Source organism: Giraffa tippelskirchi, chromosome 6, assembly GCF_054371585.1.
Source record: "Giraffa tippelskirchi isolate mGirTip1 chromosome 6, T2T-mGirTip1v1.2.pri, whole genome shotgun sequence".
Taxonomy (NCBI): domain Eukaryota; kingdom Metazoa; phylum Chordata; class Mammalia; order Artiodactyla; family Giraffidae; genus Giraffa; species Giraffa tippelskirchi.
The window spans coordinates 168,138,326-168,152,675 of NC_137280.1; the positions used below are offsets into that span (position 1 = coordinate 168,138,326).

General features: G+C 38.8%; 1 protein-coding gene across 3 annotated transcripts in view; it reads left to right on the top strand.

The window, feature by feature from the left end:
- The window catches only part of LOC145509644 (uncharacterized), a 340,359-nt gene extending 326,303 nt beyond the window's left edge, over nucleotides 1-14,056 (top strand). For all 3 annotated transcript variants that reach the window (XR_014056264.1, XR_014056265.1, XR_014056266.1), the window contains 2 exons: nucleotides 834-912; nucleotides 10,710-14,056. The gene's annotated coding sequence lies outside the window, so the exon portion shown is untranslated. The remainder of the gene's footprint in view (nucleotides 1-833; nucleotides 913-10,709) is intronic.
- Nucleotides 14,057-14,350: the final 294 nt, after the last annotated feature.

Below are 14,350 nucleotides of genomic sequence, written 5' to 3' on the forward strand. Positions count from 1 at the left end.
CTCGATGGACATGGGTTTGAGTAAACCCCGGGAGTTGGTGATGGACAGGGAGGCCTGGTGTGCTGCAGTCCATGGGGTTGCAAAGAGTCAGACACGACTGAGAGACTGAACTGAACTGAACTGAACTGAATTAGGAAAGTACTTTAGGACAGCCCCAAATTTAATCTGAGGAGATGAGCTCAACTGATAAATAAATTGTCCCAAGTTTGTATCTCTCTTAATTTGACATTCAGGGATTATTTTTTTAAACAAAATTTAGATGAATTAAAACTATGGATGTGTAGATCAGTAGGTAAGAAAAAAGGTAATTTGGGACTACACTGTGCTGAGTCCCTATTTCAGAGACAGGGTTAGTCAGCCTCTCCGAGCTTAGTTATGGTATAGGGTTTTTGTTTTTTTTTTGATAAATCCCTGTTTCATTGCCTAAGCTGGAGTCATATTGGAGGGTATTACAAAGTCCTGGATCCCGAATGGCAACCACCATGTGAGGAGTGATACAATTTTTCTCCTCTTGGTGATGGTGGTGGTGGTATTTGTGGGTGTGGGAGGGAAGTTGAGTTGTGTTGGTGACACCAGTTCATGAGGCTAAACTACTTTGAAGGTTAAGATTAAAAAAAGCTTTCTGATGTCAGTTCTGGGTCATACTTTCTAGTACAGTAATCCACAGACCTAACACTTTTGGTGAATTTTTTTACATTAGTTTTTCTACTTCCATCCTCTTTGTTAGAGTTTATAATTCTTAATGGTATTCCACAACCTTGAAACTGTAAGTTTGAAATTAGATCTAACAGTTTTGGATCATCTTACAAATTTTATGCTTTTCTGACCTACAGGTACACTGAGCTGGCTCCCTGAAGAGCTGCCCTCTTGTATACATAAACTTGAAATGCCTGACCCTGGAGGTATGAAAGGGTAAGTGGTACCTACAGCCTTAGACAGAGACCAACATTTTCACTGGGCGTAACAACAGAAGTTTGCAAATGCTTAGAAATCACATATGTTCCTGATCACATTTAACAGAGGCTATTCTCCTTGCAGCTCATATTTTGGGGATTTGTGCATGTCTTTGTGCTCTAATGTATTCTTTTGGACTAGACTGATACCAGGTAGAGTATTAAAACCCAAATCAAGTGGCTGCAACAGTGGGTGAACAATATATGTCTTAGTTCAGGGTCCTGTCACCATCCACCAGACCCCTGTGGTCCCGTGGAGCTACTGTGGTTTTGCATAGAGACATTGTTCTTCTATCTCTCTCTCCCTTTAGCCTGAAATAGCCTTTTTCTTTTCTTCCTTCATTCGGAATACATTCCCCCATGACTTGAGTCTGTGGCAGGCGTTTATCCAACGTGCCCTCAGATTGTGCATCTACCATCTGTTTTGCAGTTGACTATTTACTCCACTAAATTAAATGTTCCTTGAGGGAAGGAACTGTAATTATTTATATTTATATTTCTAGAGTCAGTGTAATGATTATAAATGTGGCTTTTGCAGTCTGTGAGACCTGGGTTCGAGTTCCAATTTGCCATTCATAAGGTACATGACCCTGGATGAACTATTTATATCTTTGGAGCTGTAGTTTCTTCCTTAAAAAAACGGGAAAAATAGTATTATATAATCCAAGTATCTTGAGGATGAAAGTGTATGTACACAGAAAGCACTTAGCTTAGAAGAATATTACATACTCAATGATTATAGAGTATTCCCAGCAGGTGTAGAATATATCTTTCAGTTTTTTTTTTAAGACTTAAAAAAATATTTGGTCATGCTGGGTCTTCGTTGCTGTGAATGGACTTTCTCTAGTTGCAGCGAGTGGGGGCTGCTCTTCATTCTGGTGCATGGGCTTCTCATTGCAGCGGTTTCTTTTGTTGCAGAGCATGGGCTCTAGGCATGTAGGCTTCAGGGTTAGCAGCCCGCGGGCTCAGAAGTTGTGGTGTGCGGGCTCTAAGTGCACGGGCTTGGTAGTTTCGGCATGCAGACTCTGGGAGTCTAAAACTACTCTAGATTCTGTAGTTGTGGTGAGTGGACTTAGCTGCTCTGTGGCATGTGGAATCCTCCTGGACCAGGGACCAAACCCATGTCCCCTGCATTGGCAGGAAGATTCCTGTCCACTGTACCACCAGCAGAAGTGAAGTTCCAGTCTTTCAGTTCTTGTACACGACTTCCCTGGTGGCTCAGGCAGTAAAGCATCTGCCTACAATGCGGGAGACCTGTGTTTGATCCCTGGGTGGGGAAGATCCACTGGAGAAAAAAATGGTAACCCACTCAAGTACTCCTGCCTGGAAAATCCCACAGATGGAGGAGCCTGGTGGTCTACAGTCCATGGGGTTGCAAAGAGTCGGACACAACTGAGCAACTTCACTTTTTCTCCAGACATGTTGGACATGGATACCTATGAAAGTAGAACTTTGTGATTGTCTTGAATCATTGACCCACAGGGAAAAGTGTTATCCATGAAGCAAATAAAAACCAAGGGTGAGATCTGACAGTTAGTTTTGGTTATCATGCTATTGCAAATATTACCCTCTACCCACTCATATATCATCATAATATTGATATAAAATTGGTTTCAAAATATTGAAATTGAGAGTTGTGGTAAGTTAGCCTGCCCTGATTAATGAGGATATTGTTGAGAGAATAAAGTCCAAGCTGATTTTTATGGCATAAAGCTGTCTTCTTCTTTAGCTCTCTAAGAGCTCCATTCCACATTTTTGGGCTCTTGTCATATGCAGTTTTATTGTAAACACCCTCTTCTAAAAGTTTCCAGTTTTCCCCCACATAGCAAATACTTAATCCTTTTCCATGATCAAGATTAAAAGTTATTTCTGCTGATAAGAATTTCTCAATAATATAATATATAATTTACCATTTTACTCTTTGTATTCTCACCTTACCATATAGATTTCATAGCATATTTCTCACATGGATATTTTTCCCTGCTAAACTGTAAACCACATGAGGGTAGATGCTGGCATATAGCAGGTACTTACTGTATCTAAATGCAGAAACACATGCTAAGAATTCTAGGCATATTTAAGGTACATTAGTAATGAATGCTTATATTTCAACTCCACTTGCTTGCCATGCACATTAATAAACCACTATCTATTTCTCATATTTTCTAGAGTTTGTAGGTTCTTACATGTTTCTTTTGCTATATAGGTCAGTGTACTTGACTTAATGATCTGGGAAGATAATCTCTATAGGAATCAGGAGGATGTACCTATAACATTTAGGGATCTTTGGTTTTTATTTATTTTTTTGGAGGGATCTTTTATTTTAATGTAGATCTTATTCTTTCTTACACACAGTCAATATATTGCCCATATCACTAAGGTAGTAACATATGAGAGCAGTGAAAACGAAAACAGTTTCCACATGAGGAAAATTGGATGGTATCCAATTTGTTTATGAAATGAGCTTATATGATTTGGCCAACATAAACACAATGAGTTAAGACTTAAGATTATGGTTCAAGACAAATCAGACCAATAACGTGAGTTTATTATTCTGAGGTCAAACTCAGATGAATACTGCCTAAGTAAGACCCACTACAAGGCTAGAACTTATCCATTCTGCTCAGAAAGAGAAGAAACAAAATGGAAGTGTGTCTTAGCCAGTGGCTAAGTGTGGCTGCTTCTTGTATCTCACCTGTGTTTGAGGTGCAGACACCTTCTCATTCTCTTTATCTGTCTTAGCAGTCTTCTGTGCCCTGATTATATGCAGGAAGCTGAGTTATGGTTGACTTCCCTAAAACACTCATGTGATCTCTCCCTGCTCCTCCTCTGGCCAAAGAATTGTTCAGATGTGAAGCTTCAGACCCAAACTGAAGTCCAGTCTCTACTAATTAGGGCTTCCTTGGTGGCTCAGTAGTAAAGATTCCGCCTGCAATGCAGGAGGTGCAGATTTGATCCTTGGGTTGGGAGGATCCTTGGAGAAGGAAATGGCAGCCCACTCCAGTATTCTTGCCTGGAGAATCCCATGGAGAGAGGAGCCTGGTGGGCTGCAGTCCACGGAGTCGCAGAAGAGCCGGACAGAACTTAGTGACTAAACAACATCCACAACTCTACTCATTAGTAACGTGACCTTGGACAAGTTTCTTAAACTCTCTGAAGCACAGTTACTGCCATTGCAAAATGAGATTACATATTAATATCTTCACAGGATATTTGTGAGGACCAAATGGGAGGATGCACATGAAAGCACTAAGTGAATTGTGAAACATGAAAAAGTGAGTTCACTGTTACAAATCTGTGCTAGACTGTGAGCGCCGGTGGTCAGGGACTGTTTTCTTTGTCTCTAATTTTCCGGCGTGTCTCTTTTAAGGGTGGCGTTGGTGAAAGAACCCTGTTCTGTTACCACATGTTGAGGGACGGAGTGTGAACTTGGGGACTTGGCATGTTCTAGTCCACTCACTGGACAACCTTTGGGTTAATAGTCTGTCTGTAGAACCACCTGTTCTGCATGGCAATATTTCTTGATGGGAATCTTTTCCAAATAAATTTGATGAGGAAGAAACTAGTGAAGAAGAAGAGATGGATTATTTATTGTGAACACAAGGAAACAGAAAATATATTCTGGTTCTGTCTTATTGTCTTGTGAAGAACACACTCACCGTAATTTTCCATTTTATTGGTAATTCAGGGACATCATTAATAATATTAATCATCCTCTGCTATAACACTATGCTGACTTCAGGGAACAACCTGTATATTGGGTTATTTACCTTGATATCAAATAATTCCAAATTGTTGTGTATTTTGAAATGTGATGTATTTTACAAATTTATGATCTTTATTTCCTCCTCTGGTGTCACTTCTCTTCACTGTGAGGCAACACCCATTCCAGATGTTTTCTCGCTTTTATTTTCTGCTTTCTCACAGAAATCAAGAGAGGGCCATAGTGCTCCAAAGAAGCCCACCTTCCTATAGGCCCCGCATAGAAGAGGTGAGGCAGGACTGCAGGTCCTGAGTACTCCCAGAGTACTCGGCCTCCCCAACCACATCCTTTCCCTCCACGAAGCATCTCAGGACAGTAGCTTTAAGTGATCAGGACAAGACGTCCAGGCTTTCCAGGTCATCACTCATTCCCTAAACTTTAATCCTCTTTGTCCAGATATGTCTGTTGTGGCCCTATCTCTCCCTCCTTCTCCCGCTTCTGAATCTCCTCCAGCGTCCCTTCTGGAATCATGTTCACTGAAGGAGTGAGTCTGTCTGGGACTGAAAGAGTAAATATCAGCTCAGACTGAAAAGAGAAAAAAAAAAAAAATCCCTGCTGTTCATCAGGCTGGGGGGTCAGACAAAGATAAAGCCAACTGCAAAGCAAATAGGAGGTGGCAACCTTAAAATGCCACAAGGCTCCCTTCTTCGAATGACTATTGCTTTCTTACCCATGACATCCTGGACCTACTTTGCTCTCCTCATGTATTACGGGGGACACCCAATCACTCAGCCACCCTCACCTCACAACATCCCCTGATCCCTACTTAATGCGTGAAGTGAAGTGAAATGGGAGTCGCTCAGTCGTGTCAGACTCTTTGCGACCCCGTGAACTATACAGTCCATGGGATTCTCCAGGCCAGAATACTGGAGCGGGTAGCCTTTCCCTTCTCCAGGGGATCTTCCCAACTCAGGGATAGAACCCAGGTCTCCCGCATTGCAGGCAGATCCTTTACCAGCTGAGCCACCAGGGAAGCCCAAGAATACTGGAGTGGGCAGCCTATCCCTTCTCCAGGGGATCTTCCCAACCCAGGAATCGACCCAGGGTCTCCTGCATTGCTGGCGGATTCTTTACCAGCTGAGCCACCAGGGAAGCCCGAGTTAATGCTTGCTTCTCCACATCCCACCTCAGAAACTGGAAGGATGTAACACTGATCCTGGCTTCCCTCAGTCCCTCCTCCGAATCCTTCAGCAGGAACCCACCCCTACAAAGCATGCTTTCCTCCTCCCTGTTGTTGAAAGGGGTGTCCCAGGACTCCTCTGAGTGCCTTTTTTCACTGCATCAAGTCAATAAATCTGATTCTGTCAGACTGCAGTTTTGCTCCTCGTGGTCCTTGGCTGATGAGACCAGTCACTGCAAACTGCCCTTATCACTGACCTCTTTCCTGAACATGACATTAACGCTGTGTTCTAACCGGATCTGGGCACTTCTTCCTCTGCAGCCCTCCCAAGCGGGAGCTGTATTTCCTTTCATGCATTCTATACTGCTGGACCTGCAGATGGAGTCTGTGTTCTCTTTGCGGATTCCAATCATCCCTCCTTCTCCTTGCAGACACTCAGCTTTAAATCTTATTTCATCAGACTGCATTACTGCCCCCTACTCTTCCTGATTGCAATCATCTGTTGCTGCCATCTGTTTCACCCACACCCACTACCTTTTATCCTTGGAAGATTTTAGCTTTTGGCTTACTGACACTCTTTGCAAGAATACTGTTGTTCTAATTCTCAATCGTTTCACTGCCTGCATAGATGTCTGCGTCCAAAACCCTGACCCAACAGTTCCTTGACCTGCCCTTCTCTAGTGATGTTTGTCCTCAGCAATCTCTAAATTTTTCACTCCCCTGGTCATGTTTTAGGCTCTGTCAGTACACATAATTTAATAGTCCCATACTCTTAATTTCAAGCACCCTTTTCCCTGAAAATCATCTCCTGTTTTTTTTTTTTTTTCTTCAGCTTACGTTCTCAAAAGATCTCCAATAATCTTCCAATCTGATCAGGTATGATTCCACCAGAATTTTAGTGCCTGTAACCCCCTTTGTGTCCTCATTTCCTCACTTTTTGGTCTTAACTTATGCAATTTATCCTTATAATGACTTCTTACTTGACCTTGAAAAGTAAAACAGCAATGTTATCCACACGCAACTCTCCCCCTGTTCTATGGCTGTATAGCTGAACATGCCTAGAGAGAAATACACAGCCCTGATGTCTGATTTTACTTTATTTTATGTTTTATGAGTGATGAATGACTTGTGATAAAACATGTGTAGCATAAAATTTACCATTCTAACCATTTTGAAGTATATAATTCCCTGGCATTAAGTGCATTCACATTATTTTTGAACCATCACTACATCAATCTCCAGAACTTTTTCATTTTTCCAAACTGGTACTCTTAACAATAACTTCAGACAACAGCTTTTAAATAATAACTTTTCATTTCTTGTTCCCCCAAGCCCCCAGAAACCACCATTCTACCTTGTGACTACTCTCATAGGAACTCTACTCTCTGCATAATCTAAGTATCTAGTATAAGTGGAATCATACAGTATTTATTATTTTGAGACCTGTTTATATTAAAAAGCAGAGATATTTCTTTGCCAACAAAGGTCTGTCTAGTCAAGGCTATGGTTTTTCCAGTAGTCATGTATGGATGTGAGAGTTGGACTATAAAGAAAGCTGAGAGCTGAAGAATGGATGCTTTTGAACTGTGGTGTTGGAGAAGACTCTTGAGAGTCCCTTGGACTGCAAGGAGATCCAACCAGTCCATCCTAAAGGAGATCAGTCCTGGGTGTTCATTGGAAGGACTGACGTTGAAGCTGAAGCTCCAATACTTTCGCCACCTGATGGGAAGAACTGACTCACTGGAAAAGACCCTGATGCTGGGAAAGATTGAAGGCGGGAGGAGAAGGGGCCGAGAGAGGATGAGATGGTTGGATGGCATCACAGACTCAACGGACATGAGTTTGAGTAAACTCCGGGAATTGGTGATGGACAGGGAGGCCTGGTGTACTGCAGTCCATGGGGTTGCAAAGAATCAGATACGAATGAGCCACTGAACTGAACTATTTCAATTAGCACAGTGTTTTCAACGTTCATTTGTGTTGTACATATGTCAGAATTTCATTCCTTTTTAAGGCTGTGTGTAATAGAGTGTATTTTGTTTTTCTGTTCATGATTTTTTTTTAAATTTGTGATCACTTGTCTCCACTGGTTCTCAATGTTGCCAGATTGTCTTACTCCATTCTGAAGTCCATTTTATTCTCTGTCTTTTAGACTATTATTTCTTACCTTATTTTATTTTTTCAAACCCATTATGCTTCTGTCTCAGCTCTTAATCTTGATTTCCATATTACTCAGAAATTAGAAGCAATCAGGAGAGAACTTCTTTAAGATTCCACCCCCACATATGTATCTTCCAATGAACATTAGCACTAATGTTCACTGTCTTCCTACCTCTTCTTATCCATCTACTTCACAGCAGCTCACATCCCTTTTAATTGTTTCCCGAGGTCATTGCTTTAACATTTGTCCTCTCTTTCTTCTTCCTCATCAGATTTCCTCATCTCTTAGAACTTTTTCACCATTTCACATGCTGGAACTACTCTTATCTTAAAGGTAACAACAACAACACTTCCTGACTTACTTTCTTTCCTACTACCATCACTTTTTCTCCTTATCTTTGTTGTAAACTTCTTTGAGAACGTTCTCTATACTTCCAGTCTCAATTTCTTTTAATTAGTTCTACCTCTGTGTTTCGCTTCTACAATTCCAATGAAACATCTCTTAGTAAAGTACCAATCAATTCCAGATTTTTAAATCTAATGGGCACATCTCAGTCCTCATGCTATGTGACCTTCAAAAGCATTCGACACCACTGACCCTTTCCTTCTCTTTGATGTACAGTTTCTTGGTTGGTTTCCTAGACACTGTTGCTTATTGTGTTTTTTCTATGCCACTAACCTTTACTTATTAGTCATCTTTGCTGGCTCTTTGTCCCTTCTCATTCTCTGATTTCTGAATGATAGAAAGCTCAGGTTCTAGTCCTTTGTCCTTTTAGAATTTCTATATACATCCAAGTCTGAATGAGTCTAAAGATCTTCACAAGTCTCATGGATTATATGTTGATAACAGTCTGATGGCTTCCAAACTCACTTCCAGGATGGGCTTTTCTCTGAACTCCAGATTTCTGTATTTAATGGACAACTTGAAATTTCTACTTACATGTCTGATAGTTATTTCAAAGTTAGTGTTATCCAAACTGAGTTTCCCATGTTTTTTTCCCAAACCTACTGCTCTCCTAATATTTCCCATCTTGGTAAACTGCAACTGCATTCTTCTAGTTGTGGAGGCAAAAAATCTTGACGTCATCCTTAATTTTTCTCCTTTTCTTATAACCTAGATCCAGTCTGTCAAATCTTACTGGCTGTATCTTTGCAATATGACCACAATATCACCACTTTATATAGCTTCTTCCTTCACCTTCTATATGTCTTTACACAAATGCCAGTTTCTCAATGGAAGTCAAGGTGGGTCATATTGAAATATCAGTCTTTGCCCCCCTTTCCTATTCAGCGTTTATTCTTTAGCTCTCATTACTATTTAACATACTGCATATTTTACTTGTGTACCTTTTATATTGTCCTTGAGAACAAAGATTTTTGTTTGCTTACTATTGTAGCCCCTATGATTAAGTAAGTGCCTGACACATAGTTGGAATTTAATAAATATATGTTGGATGAGTAAATTAAAAAATTAATACAGAGAATTAGCGAAAGTGAGATATTTAGAGCCATGGGTACAAGAGCAAATAGGCTCTTGGTTGTTATCTCCATGGTTCTCCTGTGAGTAAAATTTTAGTTTTATGAGGTAGCAGCTTAATAACAATAATAACAACTGAGTACTTATTATGTGCAAAAGCCATCCCACATGTTTTATTCACTTCTTATTTAATATGTGTAACCATAACAAATAGCTATCATTATCTCTGTTTTACAAATGAAGCTAAGTAACTTCCTCAAATTCACCTTGCTAGCGAAGGATTATGCTGGGAGTCAAAATCAGTTCCATCTGACTCCACAATTCAGTTTTTTTCACTGTAATACATGGCTTACTTTTTGGCTCTTGGCTGGTGTTTTGGTTAATGAGGGTATTAATATAGGCAATAAACTTGGCAGAAAAACCAAATGATATGCCATTAAGCCTACTAAGGTCGTTATTTTCTTTATTACATGAACTTCAGTATTATGCAATTTTAATGTCTTCTTTATTTGTAGGGAGATCTGAAGAGTTAAGATGTAGGGCAAGCATTATTGGCATTTTTAATTGAAAATTAAAGGTTGCTCTGTATCAAAATTTGCATGCATGTAATAGTAGAAACAGGTATATTTGACCTTTTTTAGTATAATATTTGGTTGTTAAAAATGGAATTTTATTTGCTTCGACTATTTCTCTTGCATTTAGGTAGCAATAAAAAAAGCCCTCCTGCAGCTAATTTAATAACAGTAAATTCTCATGGATGTAATGCAAATATCTGCTGTGAGGCAAAGTCTGCTTCCTTTATTTATTTCTGAATTCATTACATTGATTATACTGTAATGGGATTCAGGGGCTTTAAAAATGGAAGAGAAAATTGACTAGGTACATGTGAGAGAAAATTAGCGGGCCATTTGCCCTGCGTTTGGACCAGGCATTGTGATTTTTTTTTTTTTTTTTGATATTAGTAACTCATTCACTTTGGGATTGTGATAAGCGACATAGATTTCACTCAATTTTCCAAGTGTAATTTGGAACAGTTTTTTTCTATTCACATATTTTTAGTAATGTGATAAGAGGTATTGGTAAAAGGATCTACTTTCACATATAAAACTTCATTTCCTAGATCAAAGAAAATGTTCATTGTAAATCATACCTTTTTGAGTCATCAAATGGTTTGAGCATTAGAAGAACTGATTCCTAGCTCCAACTTTCACATTTTCTCTTTATCTCTGTGCCTAGATTTCTTCCTCTGAAAACTGAGCATGATCCTCATCCTGTTTATTTTATGGACATATTGAAACTTTCATCAGGTAATTTATGACAAATCAGTTTGTAAATTGGAGTCTCTATGAAAATGATAGTGATTTTATTACTATTGTGTGGCTTAAAGGGATTATTAAATATTTTATTGACTTCATACTTTTGCCAAAAATTTATGGTTTTGGATTATAAAATTTGCCTCTTCAGAAAAGTTTTTAGTAAATGCAGAATTTCTTGTATTAAAATGTAAGCCATTGATGGATTTCTACTATAGCACTGGTGACTGATCAATACCTTAATTCTTATTCAGATTTATTTTCTTTTTCATGTTCATTTCTCTTTTGTTACTAAAATAATTAATATTGACGTTTGCATTGTTTCTATTTTTTATGGTTTTAAACAAGGCAATAATGCACATTTAAGTATATAGGCCCTTGTATATTTGTTTAATTTAGTCCAGGTATTCTGGTTGACATTATATGTACTTTACAAAAGCTTTTACCTACATCCTATTTGGATTAATATTGAAGACCCGAATTCTTTGTTATAAATCCATAATTTTAAATCTATAAAGGGATCATCTGCTTACCACATTCCACACTGTATGTATAAAGTACTGAAACATAATCAGTTTATGTGTCAAAAGAGCAAATGAAAGAATAATGACTTTTATTGATTTTTAATTTAATTCTATTCTGGTCAGAACATGATACTTTTACTTTTTAAAAAAAATTTCCTGTTTTACTTTTTAAAAATATCAAAGCATAGTTGATTTGCAGCATTGTGTTAGTTTCCGGTATGCAGTATAGTGATTCATTATTTTTGAAGATTTTATTCCTTTATAGATTGTTTCAAGATAATGGGTATAAATCCCTGTGCTATACAGTAAATTCTTGCTGTTTATAAATTTAATATAGAGTAGTTTGTATCTGTTAATCAAATATCCGTAATTTCTATTTCTAAGGTCACCTTCTGAGATACTCAGTTCAGTTCAGTCGCTCAGTCGTGTCCGACTCTTTGTGACCCCATGAATCGCAGCACGCCAGGCCTCTCTGTCCATCACCAACTCCCAGAGTTTACCCAAACCCATGTCCATCGAGTCGGTGATGCCATACAAGCATCTCATCCTCTGTTGTCCCCTTCTCCTCCTGCCCCCAATCCTTCCCAGCATCAGGGTCTTTTCGAATGAGTCAACTCTTCGCATGAGGTGGCCAAAGTATTGGAGTTTCAGCTGCAACATCAGTCCTTCCTATGAAGGGGGAGGTCAGGGGAACGTAAACTTGCCAATGAAGGTTTCTTACTCCCCTGAGGTTTAAAGCACATAAATAGTCAATTTAAAGCTGGCAATCGTCATTCTATTCACAGTTCATTAGAACTTTTGTACACAATTTCCCCCTTCTATATGCTAATGTGGGAGCTGAAGGTAGGAGCAAGTCTACTTGCGCCCACTGAGCTGAGGGGTGCTTCCTCTGATCGTTTTCTGCCTAAATGCTCTCCACACAGTTTCTGCTTTGCTGTAGCTGTTTCATATTGTGGTACATGATTTTCTGTTAGACTCTCTAATGGTCAGTGGGACAAAACCTGTCCAATTTCAGCTTTATCCTCTCTCATGCTTTGACACCGTTGCCTCTTGCTAATAAATTGAGGGAGTAACAGGAGCTTGGCAAGCCATCCCTTTTGCTCTACCTGCGGCACCTCCTACCCCTTTCAGTTTATCTCTGCCACTCTTGTTCCTGGCTGTGGTGAAGGAGAGCTTCCTAATGATAAAACCTCTTCGAATCCACTTTCTTCTTCCTGATATATTTAAACTCAAGGCGAATACCTAATGACCGAGGAGTGTAACGGGACATGATTTACTGGGTCATGGACCATATATTGGTTTAACATTTCCAAAACTATTGTCCTCTTTATGCAAACCAACAGCAAACAAACAAAAGCAGATCAGGAAGTGTTCAGATACTAATAATATTTCCAAGATTGTTGGAACTGGATGGAGTTGCAGGGATAAGTTGTTATTTATTGGAAAAAATGCCTACAGTGGTAGCCAGAGGATGGTTCAAACGATAGGGCAATTAAGTGAAACAGGGTCATTTAATTCACAGGGTCCTTTTGACTCCCTGTATGCCCGGGGCACTTACCATAGTTTATGTCATATATTGCTTTCATTAACTTTATGTTAGGTTTTAGTTTTTAGTCCTGCTTTATATATGAAGAACCATGGAATAAAGTTACAGCTAAATGTGACAAAGACAGAACGTAAATCTCAAAGACCCATTCTGTGAACCCCAAGCCTGTGTTTGTTCTATCAAATCCTTCTACTGGTTCCAGCAAAGAACCAATGCTCGTGTCCGCAGAAACCAAAGGCCGTCTGTGTTCTACTCCGTCAGCACCAGGGCGAAGGAATAAACAGGCTGTTGTGCCCTTTGTGGTATTTTTTCCCGTTTGAGTTATGCCTGCTCACACCTATTTTTCTGATCAAGATCTTATAGGTAGACACATAGGTAGAGATACTACTCTGAGTTCTACGTGCCTCTAGGGGTAAAAAAAAAAAAAACAGTGAGATAACGTTTAGGATTTGTAAAGGAGGTAGCTGTAAATGCACATCGGTGTTTGGGGAGAAACAAAGTAAAACCATTTTTTTCAAAGTGTATCTTGGATACCTGAAAATACAGTGCTACAAAAAGTTAAATTGGGCTCAACAGTTCTTGAGACTTTGATCTAAATCAAAAGGTTTTTGGACAGCTTATGGATTTTTTTTTTTTTCTTCCCTGAAGCTGTTGGAAGCCATCGATTTGAAAAGGAATTCACACACATATGATTATCACAGCACCAATAAACTGTTATCTCTACAGAACAGAAGTAGGCAAGTCAGTGGTTTGTGGGACCACGTTCCTCAGCCATGGAGATTTCAAGGACTGTTATGTGAGAAACAAACTGAAGACATGGGATATTATGCATGATACAGGGCTCACGGTGAAATCTCATCAGCAAATGCTTCACCAGGTCACTGTAATATAAATAAGATGGTTTTATTTTGAATGGCTTAGAAAAAGGAATTTTTGCTCTTGCTTTTCCAATTTTAACTTAACAAGAAAATATAGCTATGCCAACTAAAATGTTACCATCTGAAGTGTTAATAGTTGCTTCTGCATTTTCCGAATGGCACCTCTTATCAGTAAAGTATTTTAAAGCATGCTTCTCCAAATTATGTTATGCTTATTTATTTTACAATTTTGTGATGTGTTAATATACATTGTAAAAAGTACATACAAATGGAAATTTAAAGCACAAGTAAAATGAAATAAATAATATTCAAAAATTAAAAACAAGTTTTGCTTTTACTCAAAATACTAGTATTATTACTAGTAGACATGTAATTGAGTATGTTTCATTCCTTTTGAAAAACTTGGTTTAACACTTTGTAATCCAGTTATTTGAAGGTTTATATCTAAGATCAGTTTGCTTCACAGCTTGCTTTTAATAGGTAATAAAGATACCTCAGTGACAAAGATACCTCAGCAAGATAAATTGAAAACGAAGAAAGAAATGTTATTATTGGCTGCGTTAATGTATCATGGAATTCATAAAAAATCATCTACCAATTTTGCAAATTTTAAATT